General features: G+C 47.2%; 1 protein-coding gene across 2 annotated transcripts in view; it reads right to left on the bottom strand.

The window, feature by feature from the left end:
- The window catches only part of arhgef9a (Cdc42 guanine nucleotide exchange factor (GEF) 9a), a 276,701-nt gene that overhangs the window by 39,655 nt on the left and 224,969 nt on the right, over positions 1-12,077 (bottom strand). The window lies entirely within an intron of this gene.

Raw genomic sequence — 12,077 nt, 5'->3', positions numbered from 1 at the left:
TTTCTGGTATTAGTCTAGTAAATCTTATCTGAATTGTTTCTCACGTATTTACATCTTTCCTTAAATAAGGGGACCAGTACTGTATACAATACACCAGAGCCCTGCACAACAGAAGCATAACCTCCCTTCTTTTTTTTAATCAACTTTCCTCACAACAAACAATAACATTCTAATAGTTTGCCTAATTACGTGCTGTATCGGTATACCAGCCTATTGTGATTCAAGCACTCGGGACACTCAGAGCCCTCTTCACCTCAGAGCTCTGCAATCTCTCACTATTTAGATAATAAGCTTCTTTTTTATTCTTCCTGCCAAAATGGACAATTGCATATTTGTCGACAATATGTTCCATTTGCCAGATTTTTGCCCACTCACTTAACCCTCCTTATCACCTCTTCACAATTTACTTTCCTATGTATCTTTGTCTCGTCAGCAAATTTAGCATCCATACCTTCAGTCCCTTCATCCATGTCACCAAAGTTGCATAATGTTTTTTTAAAATAAATTTAGAGTACCCAATTATTATTTTTTTCTATTTAAGGGACAATTTAACGTGGCAAATCCACCTAACCTGCACATCTTTGGGTTGTGGGGTTAAACCCACGCAGACATGGGGAGAATGTGCAAACTCCCACGGACAGTGACCCAGGGATCAGAACCCGGGTCGTCAGCACCGTAGTCCCACTGCTAACTCGACCTAATTACGCCAACTCGATTCCTGTTAGCTAGCTAATCTTCAATCCATTCCAATGTGTTATTCCCTACACCATGAGCTTTTATTTGCACAATAATGTTTGATGTGGCACCTATCAAATGTCTTCTCGAAATCTAAGTACAGTATATTCACTGTTTCCCCTTTATCCATAGTACACGCGACTCCTTCAAAGAACTCCAATAAGTTGGGTAAATGGGATTTCCCTTTCACAAAACCGTCACAGTGTCCTCTATAGTGCAGACTGATGCAAAATGCCGCTTAATTCATCTGCCAAGCCCTGCTTTCCATTACCAATTCTCCAGAGGCACTTTCTTTTTTTTTGTAAATTTGGAGTACCCAATTAATTTTTTCCAATTATGGGGCAATTTAGCGTGTGCAATCCACCTACCCTGCACATCTTTGGGCTGTGGGGGTGAAACCCACGCAAACACGGGGAGAATGTGCAAACTCCACACGGACAGTGACCCAAACCGGGATCGAACCTGGGACCTTGGCACCGTGAGACTGCAGTGCTACCACTGCGCCACCGTGCTGCCCCCAGAGGCACTTTCTATCAGACCAATGCTCACTTTCTTAACTCTTTTTATTTAAATACCTATAGAAACTCTTACTGTCCAGTTTTATATTACTGCTAGCTTTCTCTTGTGCTCTAGTTTTTTCCTCTTTATCAATCTTTTGTCATTCTTTGATATTCTTTTCTTCTCTCAAATCTTCTGACCAGCCACTTGTCTTTGCACAAATATATGGGGCGGGATTCTCTGATCCTGAGGCTAAGTGTTGACGCCGTCGTAAACGCCATTGCGTTTCTCGATGGTGTCAACATGCCCTCAGGATCAGCGATTCTGACCCCTACAGGGGGCCAGCACGGCACTGGAGTGACCCAGGCCACTCCAGCTGCTGATCCCGGCATCAGATGAGTGCCGTGGGTCTGCGCAGGCGTAGTGGGACCGGCGCCAATGCGCGCATGCGCAGTGGGACCGGCGCAATTGGCGCGCATGCACGGTGGCTCCCTTCTCCGCGCCGGCCCCGACGCAACATGGCGTAGGGCTACAGTGGCCATCGCGGAACAAAAGAGGTCCCCAGCCCGATCGGTAGGCCCGATCACAGGCCAGGCCGCAGCGGAGGCCCTCCCCCCTGGGGTCGGACCCCCCTCTCCCTCCAACTAGGCCGCCCCCGGATGCATGCACGCCAAGGTCCCGCTGGGTACGACTACACGTGGACGCCGCCGGCGGGACTCGGATTTTTTGCGCAGCCGCTCGGCCATCCCAGGCGGTGAATCGCGCCCATGCTTTTTCTTTGAGTTTGATATTATCTTTAACCTTTTCAGTTAACCACGGATGATAGGTCATCCCCTTCTTTCTCATTGGGATGGGTCTATTTTGTAATCTGAAATATCACTTTAAATGTCTTCCAATGAACCTCTATTGATCTGTCCCTTAAGCACATTTGCCCGTTCACTCTAGTTAGCACTGCTTTCATGTACTTATAATTGCCCTTAATTAAGGTTAAAATACTAGTCTTGGGCGCACTCTTCTCTCTCTCAAAGCAAATGTAAATTTCAAACATATTTTGATCACTGATACCCAAGGTATTAATCAATTAATTAATCCTATTGCATTGCACAATACCAAGTCTGTATAACCTGCCCTCTGGTTGGCTCCAGAACGGGTTGTACTAAGAAACTATCCTGAAAACATTCCAAGAACTCCTCATCTATGCTATCTTTGCCCATCTGATTTTTTCCAATCTGTATGTAGATTAAAATCCCCCAAGATTATCACCGTCTCTTTCTGACATGCTCCCGTTAACTCTTCTTTCATACTCTGTCCCACCGTGTAGTTACAGTCTTTGAGCATTGCATTAACTTCTCTGATTTTGTTTGTCCTCTGCCAATTTGTATGTGGCTCAGGTAATAATCCAGAAATTATTACCTTTGATGTTTTGCTTCTTAATTTGGTGGCTAGCTCCACATACTGACTATGGAGAACCTCCTTCCTTGTCCTGCCTATGTTGCTGTTACCTACATGGACCATGACCACTAGATCCTCCCCTTTCCACTGAAAGAACAATTCTATTAAAAGGTCTTAGACCTGAAATTCTGTTTCGCTCTGTACAGATACTGCCTGACCTGATGAGTATTTAAAGAATTTTTCAAAATATAATGAGGCTGATGCAGCTACCAGAGTCATTAATTAGCAAACTATAGGCACGGTTTAACGGGACGGAAACAGAGTCCTGTTTTGAGCATGTGTAGAGGGACAGTACTATTTAATGGCACTTTGTGGGTTTTTTGGCCTCGGCGACCCGCCGAGGCCGCACTTACATAATTTCCTGAGCTGAGCTTGCCAGTGCAGGAAGAGGACTCATGGACCGGGGCTCCATTTTTAAATGCCGCCCCAATCTTTTGACCCCCACCCCCCTCAGCATCCCGACCACGCATCCCCCCACCCTCCACTGTATCCAACATACCTCTTACAGGGTCCTGGAGCCCCACTCACCCCCAGGACAGGCACCCTTATGTCCAATCCCTGGCACGGGCATCTTGGCACCTGGGCAGTGGCACCTGGGCACCCTGGCAGTGCCGGGGTGATTGGCAGTGGCATGGTGCCCCGTTGTCAGCGGGAGTGTGAGGGTACCACCTTTCCCAGTGCCCGACCACCCAGGGGTCTCTAAAGGTCTGCGAGACTCCACCCCACCCCCCCGCCACCTGGGTGTAGAGGATGCACCGGGTGGGGAGTATGGGACGTTGGTGGTGTGGGGTGTGGGAGTGGAGGATAGCATGGGTTAGGGTCCCCATTACAATTGAACATTTCACCTTGGGCACCCTCAGGGGCAGCAGTGTATGGGGCCAGAAGTGTGAGGGTACCTTGTAAGACAGCTTACCCAATGAGTATCAAATCCTTGCCCACCATCCCCACAACTCCCCCACCCCCACACCACCCCAAAAAATATTTGGGCCCGTGAGATGGAATGGTCATTATATATGCAGATCACCCAAGCAGACAGTGGAAGGTGATCCTGAAGGCAGGAGTGAGACTTTGTCAAACGATGATGAGCACCAGAGCTCATCTCACAGCGAGTCATCTTCATCCTCCGCCCTGTGGACAAGGCCTGCTGATACTGCCTGCCCAGGGCCAACACTCTATAATGATGCTGGTCGAACCCTCAGAGGTGGTGGGTGTGCTGGGGTGGTGGGATCGAGTGAGGGAGGAGGGACAGGGGAGGATGTGAGGGGCTATATCTAAGGGGACACCACTTGGAAGAGGGGTGGGGCAGGGGGAGTATGGAGATGTGGGACAGGGAGGTGGAGCTGCCAGAGACCAGGTTTCCTTGTAGATAAATTTGGAGGTGATGATGCTGTTCCGTGTGCAGCGGCCCTGGAGTACACATTGGGCTGCCTGCCGTGCCATTCCTGGCTCCATGCCTCATCAGATGAGGCTTGCCGTTCTTCGTCCTCCTCCAGCATGTCCTTCCTCTGCAGTGCGATGTTGTGCAGGCCAACATGTAATTCGAGAACCTTGTGAGGCTATATTGGAGTCTCCCACCAAAGCGGTCCAGGCATCAGAAGCGCATCTTGAGGACGCCAGTGCACTGCTCAATGGTGCTCCTGGTTGTTGCATGGGCGTCATTATAGCAGTTCTCCGCGTCGGTCTGGGGCCTCAGGACAGGTGTCAGTAGCCAAGACTTCAGCCTGTAACCCTTGTCGCTCAAGACCCAGTTCCTCATCCGAGGGAGCACCTTGGAGGTGCCGGGAACAGACGAGAGCACCAGGCCGTATACGTCACGCATCCTGCCTGCATATTGGGTGCAGATATGCATGATGTGCAGCTGGTGGTCACTCACCAACTGCACAGTCAGAGAACGGAATCCCTTCCTATTGATGAAGGGCACCCTCCTCCTCTCCTCCTGATGGGCCGGTGCTCCTGTGTTCCATCGATCACCCCTGGATGGGGGCATGCCAGTGTTGACTTCTATCTTTATTAATAACCACAAGATGCGAGTGCGTTCCATGTATTGGACAAATGACCACACAACCAGTATATTAGTTCAACTACAGTTTATTATCAAACATAACTTACACGCGACTACACATTAGACTATATCTAACAGCTTAAATGAACTTTACTTAACTTTCAACTGACCAGCTTTGTGCAGGTTAGATAAGGCCTTTATCTGGTTCCGCACGTGTGGCGGCTGGAAGTTGTCAGGTACGTCTGGGCTGAGGTTCGTCCTTCCAGTAGCGATCGCGGGTCCTTGAGAACTTGGCTGGTCGATATGCTGCAGTTGGTGGGGCAGAGGCCGGTCCCAAAAGAGACAGAGCGTTCGCGCAGTTCCTCTTGACTCTGATCTTCTGCGCTCTTTTCGGCGGTCCCAACTTGGGATCCAATGGATCGATAGGATTTTGATCACCCTAATCGATTCTGGCCAATTAGAGGCGGGTACCTTGAGAGCTGGGCGGGTCCTGGTTGTTATGGTCCAAGGCACGTATGCACTCCCAAATAAGGTGAATAGGCGCCCCCAAGTCTGTTACTACGGTTATGTTTCAATCTGAGTCCCATTGTCCTGGGGAGATCTGTGATTGACCTCTAGCAGGTGCAAGTTTCTGTATAGATCTGGGTTGCTGTTTGCCAATACACACAAGCTGTGTCTTGTCTGTGTCCCAGCCTGACCACAATTCCCATTATCCTTTGCGGTTGGGCATTTTAGATAGCCACACCAGAGATGCTGCCTAATCCTGCTGTCCGGGCTTACTGGTGGGCTTGGTTAGATTGAAGTTTATATAGTCCATTGCCCGGGCACATGGGGTATCTGTTACAGCGCAGATGTACCTGTGTACAAATGTCTGCGATTTCCCAGACAGGTCCCTGCTCGGCCCCTGGAAAGTCCCAGAGGCAAAAACATTCAGGGTGGCCGTCATCTTGACACCCATCCGGAGCGGATATCCACTCCATACCTCTGCGGTTCCAGGTGCGCCATCACCTTGCTCATGGTCTCCCTGGTTAGCCAAAATCTTTGGTGGCACAGGCGGTCTGGCACCTCCTCGAAGGACAGGTGCTGATGGTATACAAGTGGCATCATGCGGCACCTTCTTTGCACCTCTCCCTTGGCCTGACGGGCCGCTGGCACTGGAGCCTCACCGGCTGGCCCCCTCCTCTTCTGGGGCAGGCTCCTCGTGTGCAGTGTCCCGCCCGAGCAGGCCCTGTGCCTCCAGCCTCCGTGCGTCCGCAACGGTAGCTGTGGCCAAGTGGATAGCACGCATTCCTGACTGTACTCTGAAATTAATTCTCTGCGGGGAGGAAAAGAGAAGACATGTTAGCAAGATAAGTATTCCCTTGCCCAACCAAATCCTGGGCTACGTGGTGGCCCTGAGTTGCAACCCCATCTTTCCGCTGTTGCCCCCGATATGTTGCATGCCACACTGCACCCTGTCCCTTTCAGTGAGCGGCCCAGGGAGCCTCTATCCTCACCACCCATCCCTGTCAACAGGGGTACCGGAGACTGTTGCAGCCTGTGTCAGCGATAGGCTCTGCGGCCCCTGTCCTCTCACCCCAGTGGTGTCTACTGTGGGTGTCCTCATTGGGTGGGCCCCATGTTATCCTGCCAGCAGGGTACCTGGTTTTGCAGTGGAGAGGGTCACCGTGTCCCATCAATCATTTCCATAATATGTGGGCAGGTCCTACAGATGGGGGTGAGGCAGGGAAGTGTGTGTCTGCTGGGAGTGTAGCTGCAGTGTGATGTTGGTCCTGGGTATGACACACAGGTTGTGACAACCTGTCAGGGGGGCAGAATGGATTGTCGCAGGGGCACGGTGGGTAGGTAGGGCTTGGAGACAGCTGGTGGTTCTGAGGAGTGGGCTAGCTGTTTCTGTCACTGGTGAGGCCTTTGCAATGAGGGGCAATATGCCAGTGAGGGTGCCAAAAGCCACAGTGCATGCATCTTTTGTTTGGGGCGGGCTCTGCTATTCCCCTGCTCACCCTGCAGTGTGGCTGCGTTGAGAAGTGGTAGCACCTGGTGGGCCATTGATTGAGCTTGGCCGTGCCCATCCCATTGATGGGTCAGCTAGGGTCTGAGGGTTACCAGGGGTGGGGGTCCTGGGTGGACTTCCAAATGATCAGAAGCTCATGATCATTTACAGGACACAGTGAGCAGTCAGCAGAGTGAGCAGCCAGGGGCCTGTAACTTGTACCAAATAGGTGCGTTTAAAACAAATACTGCAGCAATGGCAGCCTGTGCCAGGCCGCCCCAATCCCGAGGGTAACACCACAAATCCACGGAGCTGTCAGTGAGTCACTCACCGCTACATCCCCCAGCCCTGGCAGCCACCCTCTAGCAAGTGCTACAGTTTTTAATGATTCTTAAAACTTTACTTACCTTTTCTCTCCGCCTCAGCAGCCATCGTGCTCAGTCCTCATTTGTAAATACATGTAGTAAACTGCGCCACCTGTGACTTCCGCCTGAAAGGGGCAGAGCATCGCAGAGGCCTGGAGCATAGTGCGCCAAACATCCTAGTCACATTTAAATTGATGCAAATGCCAGTTTTGCATGCCACCGCTGGCACAGGGCGGAAACCTCATTATCGCCACCAGCAAGGGATCGGAGCGTGGCACCCGATTCGGAGTTGGGTATAGACTTTGATTTTGGCCGGCGCCCAATTCTCTGCCCAATCGCTGTTTGCATTTGCGGCATCGCAAAGTGGAGAGTTTTGTCCAAGACACTAAAATGGCACACAATATTCCAGGTGTGGCCTCACCAAGACCCTGTTTAATTGCAGCATGAAATCCCTGCTCCTTTACTCAAATCCTCTCGCTGTGAAGGCCAAAATACAATTTGCCTTCTTTACCGCCTGCTTAACCTGCAGGCTCACCTTCAGACAGTGGTGCATGAGGACACCTAGGTCTCATTACACATTCCCCTCTCTCAATTTGTAGCCGTTCAGATGATAGTCTACCTTCTTCTTTTTGCTACCAAAGGGTTAACCTCACATTATATTACTGCATCAGCCACGCACTCAGCTTGTCCAAATCACACTGAAGCATCTCTGCATCTACCTCACAGCTCACCCTCCCAGCCAGCTTTGTGTCATCTGCAAATTTAGAAATATTACATTTTGTTCACTCATCTAAATTATTGATATGTATTGTGAATAGCTGGGGTCCCAACACCGATCCCTCCGGTACCCCACTAGACACTGCCGGCCAATTTGGAAAAAGACCCGTTTATTCCTACTCTTTGTTTCCTATCTGCCAACCAGTTTTCTATCCATCGCAATACACGATCCCCAATCCCATGTACTTTAATTCTACACACTAATTTCTTAAGTGGTACTTGGTCGAAAGCCTTCTGAAAATCCAAACAAACCTCACTCACTGGTCTCTCTTATCAAATCTACTAGTTACATCCTCGAAGAATTCCAGTAAATTTGTCAAACATGATTTCCCTTTCATAAATCTATGCTGACTCTGTTTGATTCTGCCTCTATTTTCCAAGTGCTCTACTATTATAGTTTATAATGGACTCTAGAATTTTCCCCACCGACATCAAGTTAACTGGTCTACAATTCTGTTTGCTCCCTAACTCCCTTTTTTAAATAGTGGGACTGCATCAGTTCGATAGGAACTGTTCTAGTGTATATAGGCTCTTAGACGATGACCACCAATATATCCACTGTTTCTAGGACCAGTTCTGTAAATAGTCTGAGATGTAGGTTGTCAGGCCCTGGAGATTTATCAGCCTTCAATCCCATCAATGTCCCCAATACCTACTAATGCTGATTTCCTTCAGTTCCTCTCTCTCACTAATCCCTGTGGTCCCCAACATTTCTGGGATGTTATTTGTGTCCTCCTTAGTGTAGACAGAAACAAAGTATGTAATTAGTCAGTCAACCATTTCTTTCTTCTCCATTATAAATTCCCCGGTTTCTCATTGTAAGGGACCTACATTTGTCTTCACCAATCTTATTCTCTTCATGTGCCTATTTTACAGTCAATTTTTATGTTCCCCACAAGCTTACTTTTGTCCACTATTTTCCCCTTCTTAATCAATCCCTTTGTCCTCCTTTGCTGAATTCTAAAATGTTCCCAATCCTCGGGTCTGTTGTTTTTTTCCAGCCAATTTGTATGCCTCTTCCTTGGACCTAATACTATATCTAATTTCCCTTATAAGCTCAGGTTTGGCCACCTTTCCCATTTTATATTTGCGCCAGACAGGAATAAACAATTGTTGCAGTTCAATTTGATGTTTGCCATTGCCTATCCACCATCTTCCTTTTAACTAATATTTCCCAAACCATCATAGCAAACTCACGCATCTTAACCTTTGGAAGTTTCCTTTATTAAGATTCAGGACCAAAGTCTTAGAATCAACTACTTCAGTCTTACTCTTGCTGAAGAATTCAATCATATTATGGTCGCTCATCCCCAAAGGGCCACGAACAACTAGATTGCCAATTATTCCTTTCTCATTACTCAATATCCAGTGTAAAACGGCCTGTTATCTAGTTGGTTCTTCAATGTATTTGTCCAGAAAACCTCCCATATACTCGTCAGGATTTCCTCCTCTAAGATATTGTTACTAATTTGATTTGCCCAATCTATATGCAGATTAAAGTCACCCATAATTACAGATGTTTGCTTATTGCATGCATCTCTAATTTCCTGTTTAATGCCATTACCAACATCACCACTACAATTTGGGGGTCTACATAGAACCCCACTAACGTTTTTTGCCACTTAGGGTTTCTCAGCTCCACCCATACAGATTCCACACCATCGGATCTAATGGGCTCGATTCTCCATTGGCAGGAACCTCCCCTCCGCCGGCAGCGCACTCATTTTCCGACAGCGTGGAGGTGCCCACAATGGGAAACCCCACTGGCCGGCTGCTGGGACGGAGGATCACGGCGTACCAGAAAACGGGTGCGGCGGGATGGAGGATCTCGCCCAATATCTTTCCGCACTATTGTGTTAATTTCTTCTTTATCCAGCAAACAACACCACCTGCTTTCCCTTTTTGTCTATCCTTTCTAAATACTCAATACCCCTGGATGTTCAGTTCCCTTCCTGGTTCGCCTGCAGCCATGTCTCCATAAGTCTGACTATATCATACCCATTTACATCTATTTGCGTGATCAATTCATCCACTTTATTGTGAATGCACCGTGTGTTACGTCACAAAGCCTTAAGGCTTGTCTTTTTAACATTACTTGTCCTGTTCCCACTATTTTCCACTGAGGCTCTGTTTGATTCTGGCTCCTAATGCGTGGTTTCGGAGGAAGTATTTTGAGGATTACATATATTGTACTTAGTGTAAGGATTTGCTAGGTAACACAGCTGTGAATTTTATCCTAACCCTCATCTAGATGAGGTTTTCTGGTTGTTGGACACTGCATTCAGCATTTTTGCCAACACCTCCAACAGAGATTTCACATTGTCTTGTAAGGAGGATGTCTTCACTGCTGAATATAATAAACTGCCTTGCGTCGCTGGTTGAAACGGCAGATCTGCAGTTGCATACTTGAAGCAGGAAGTTGTGGTTCCATATCCCAGCACAGAGTTTCAGGCTCAGGTGAATTTCTCATTTGTTAAAAAAAAAACCAGACCTTTAAAATAACTGCATAGTGTTACATAACTGTGCAAGTGCCCAGCAAGACTCCAATCCAGGCCAGGAGTTTGCAATGTAATTGAGATTGACCTTAAAACATCCAGTTGGAGGTGTGTCATATACACCAGAAAAAAACCCCACAGCCTGTCATTTTCATGGAAAGGGTATCAATTTTTTTAAAAACTGGGCTTGAATTCTTGATCATGATTCCTATTCAATGACCCCGATGTGTGTGTGAATGTCAGATGAGGACAAATGAGGACAATTTGCCATGCTTTTATCATGAATGATGTGGAGATGCCAGCGTTTGACTGGGGTGGGCACAGTAAGAAGTCTTACACCACCAGGTTAAAGCCCAACAGGCTTGTTTCGAATCACTAGCTTTCGGAGGGCACCTGATGTTGGAGCTGTGCTCCGAAAGCTAGTGATTTGAAAAAAAACTGTTGGACTTTAACCTGATGTTGTAAGACTTCTTACTGTTCATCATGAATGCAAGTATGGAATCCACTGCATCAGTTACAACATGCACTTCAATAAAAGCAAATTACTGTGGATGCTGGAATCTGAAACAAAAACAGAAAATACTGGACAATCTCAGCAGGTCTGGCAGCATCTGCGGAGAGAGAAGGGAGCTAATGTTTCGAGTCTGGATGACGCTTTGTCAGAGCTTTGACAAAGAGATTGCCTAGTATTTTCTGTTACAACATGCACTTCAGTGTCCAATTTACATCCAAATCCACATCCCCAGCACTGACAGAAATGAACAGCCTCTGATTTCCCAATTTGACTTCCCTATTCACACAATAATCCAAGTTAATGTGCATATCAACATATAATAATTGACAAAACCTTCAGGAATGCAGAATCAGACAGGACCAATGTTGAAAAAAATAAACCATTATCAAGAGACTATTATGTCAAAAAACGATAAACAGCAGTGTTGAATTCCCACTATTTGAAGTGTGTTTTTTGTTATCATGCCTGCTTTTGCACTGGGATATTATCCTACTTATATTTTCTTTGCATACCACACTTTCAAGGCCGACTTGTGAGCACTATTCATCCCTTTCACTATATCTCCATCCAATGATGAGATCTGATTAAATCATTGATCTGATGCACTGAGAAGTGCTACTTCTGTTAAAGGCAATGCATAATTTCAAGTTCTTTAACAATTATAAGTGCAACACAAGTTCATTGATTATTGTTGAATAAACTCGTACATTTAAAGCAACCTTTTCAGGACTGTTACCAAACATTATGGCACGAGGCATTGTTCCAACAATTTTGATAATACACAAGAGTTGAAAATCTGTCCAGAGGGTGCATACTGACATAAGTGCCATGAGGTGCCCCCACCCCACCCCACCCCAGTGTCGGGATCAAGTCCTTCAATAACCTGTCTAACGGCAAGTGTCCACACAACTGGGGTCACACCAGCTATAGTGACTTACGGCTGGGACCAGATATATGCAGATCCTAGTACAATTCTATTAAGGTTAAAGCAGTGCGTGTGCTCAACATTCAACCCCAAGCATTCCGTATATTAAAAAAAGGGGAAAATTATAAGGCACTTTTATGGTGATGACATGTCAGCAATGGGAGAAGTACAACACTTCTGTCACTAATCATGTCTGACAAAGGCAAAGAAGACAACCAGCCTGTGATAGCTTCTTTCACAGAACTTCTGTCACATACTTTCCTTGCTTTGATAGTAAAAGCGTCCTTTCTTACTAATGAACCCAAAAATAATCACCAGCAG

The sequence above is a fragment of the Scyliorhinus torazame genome, chromosome 5 (genome assembly GCF_047496885.1).
Source record: "Scyliorhinus torazame isolate Kashiwa2021f chromosome 5, sScyTor2.1, whole genome shotgun sequence".
In the NCBI taxonomy this organism is placed as follows: Eukaryota; Metazoa; Chordata; class Chondrichthyes; order Carcharhiniformes; family Scyliorhinidae; genus Scyliorhinus; species Scyliorhinus torazame.
This window is presented reverse-complemented; position numbering and strand designations above follow the sequence as displayed.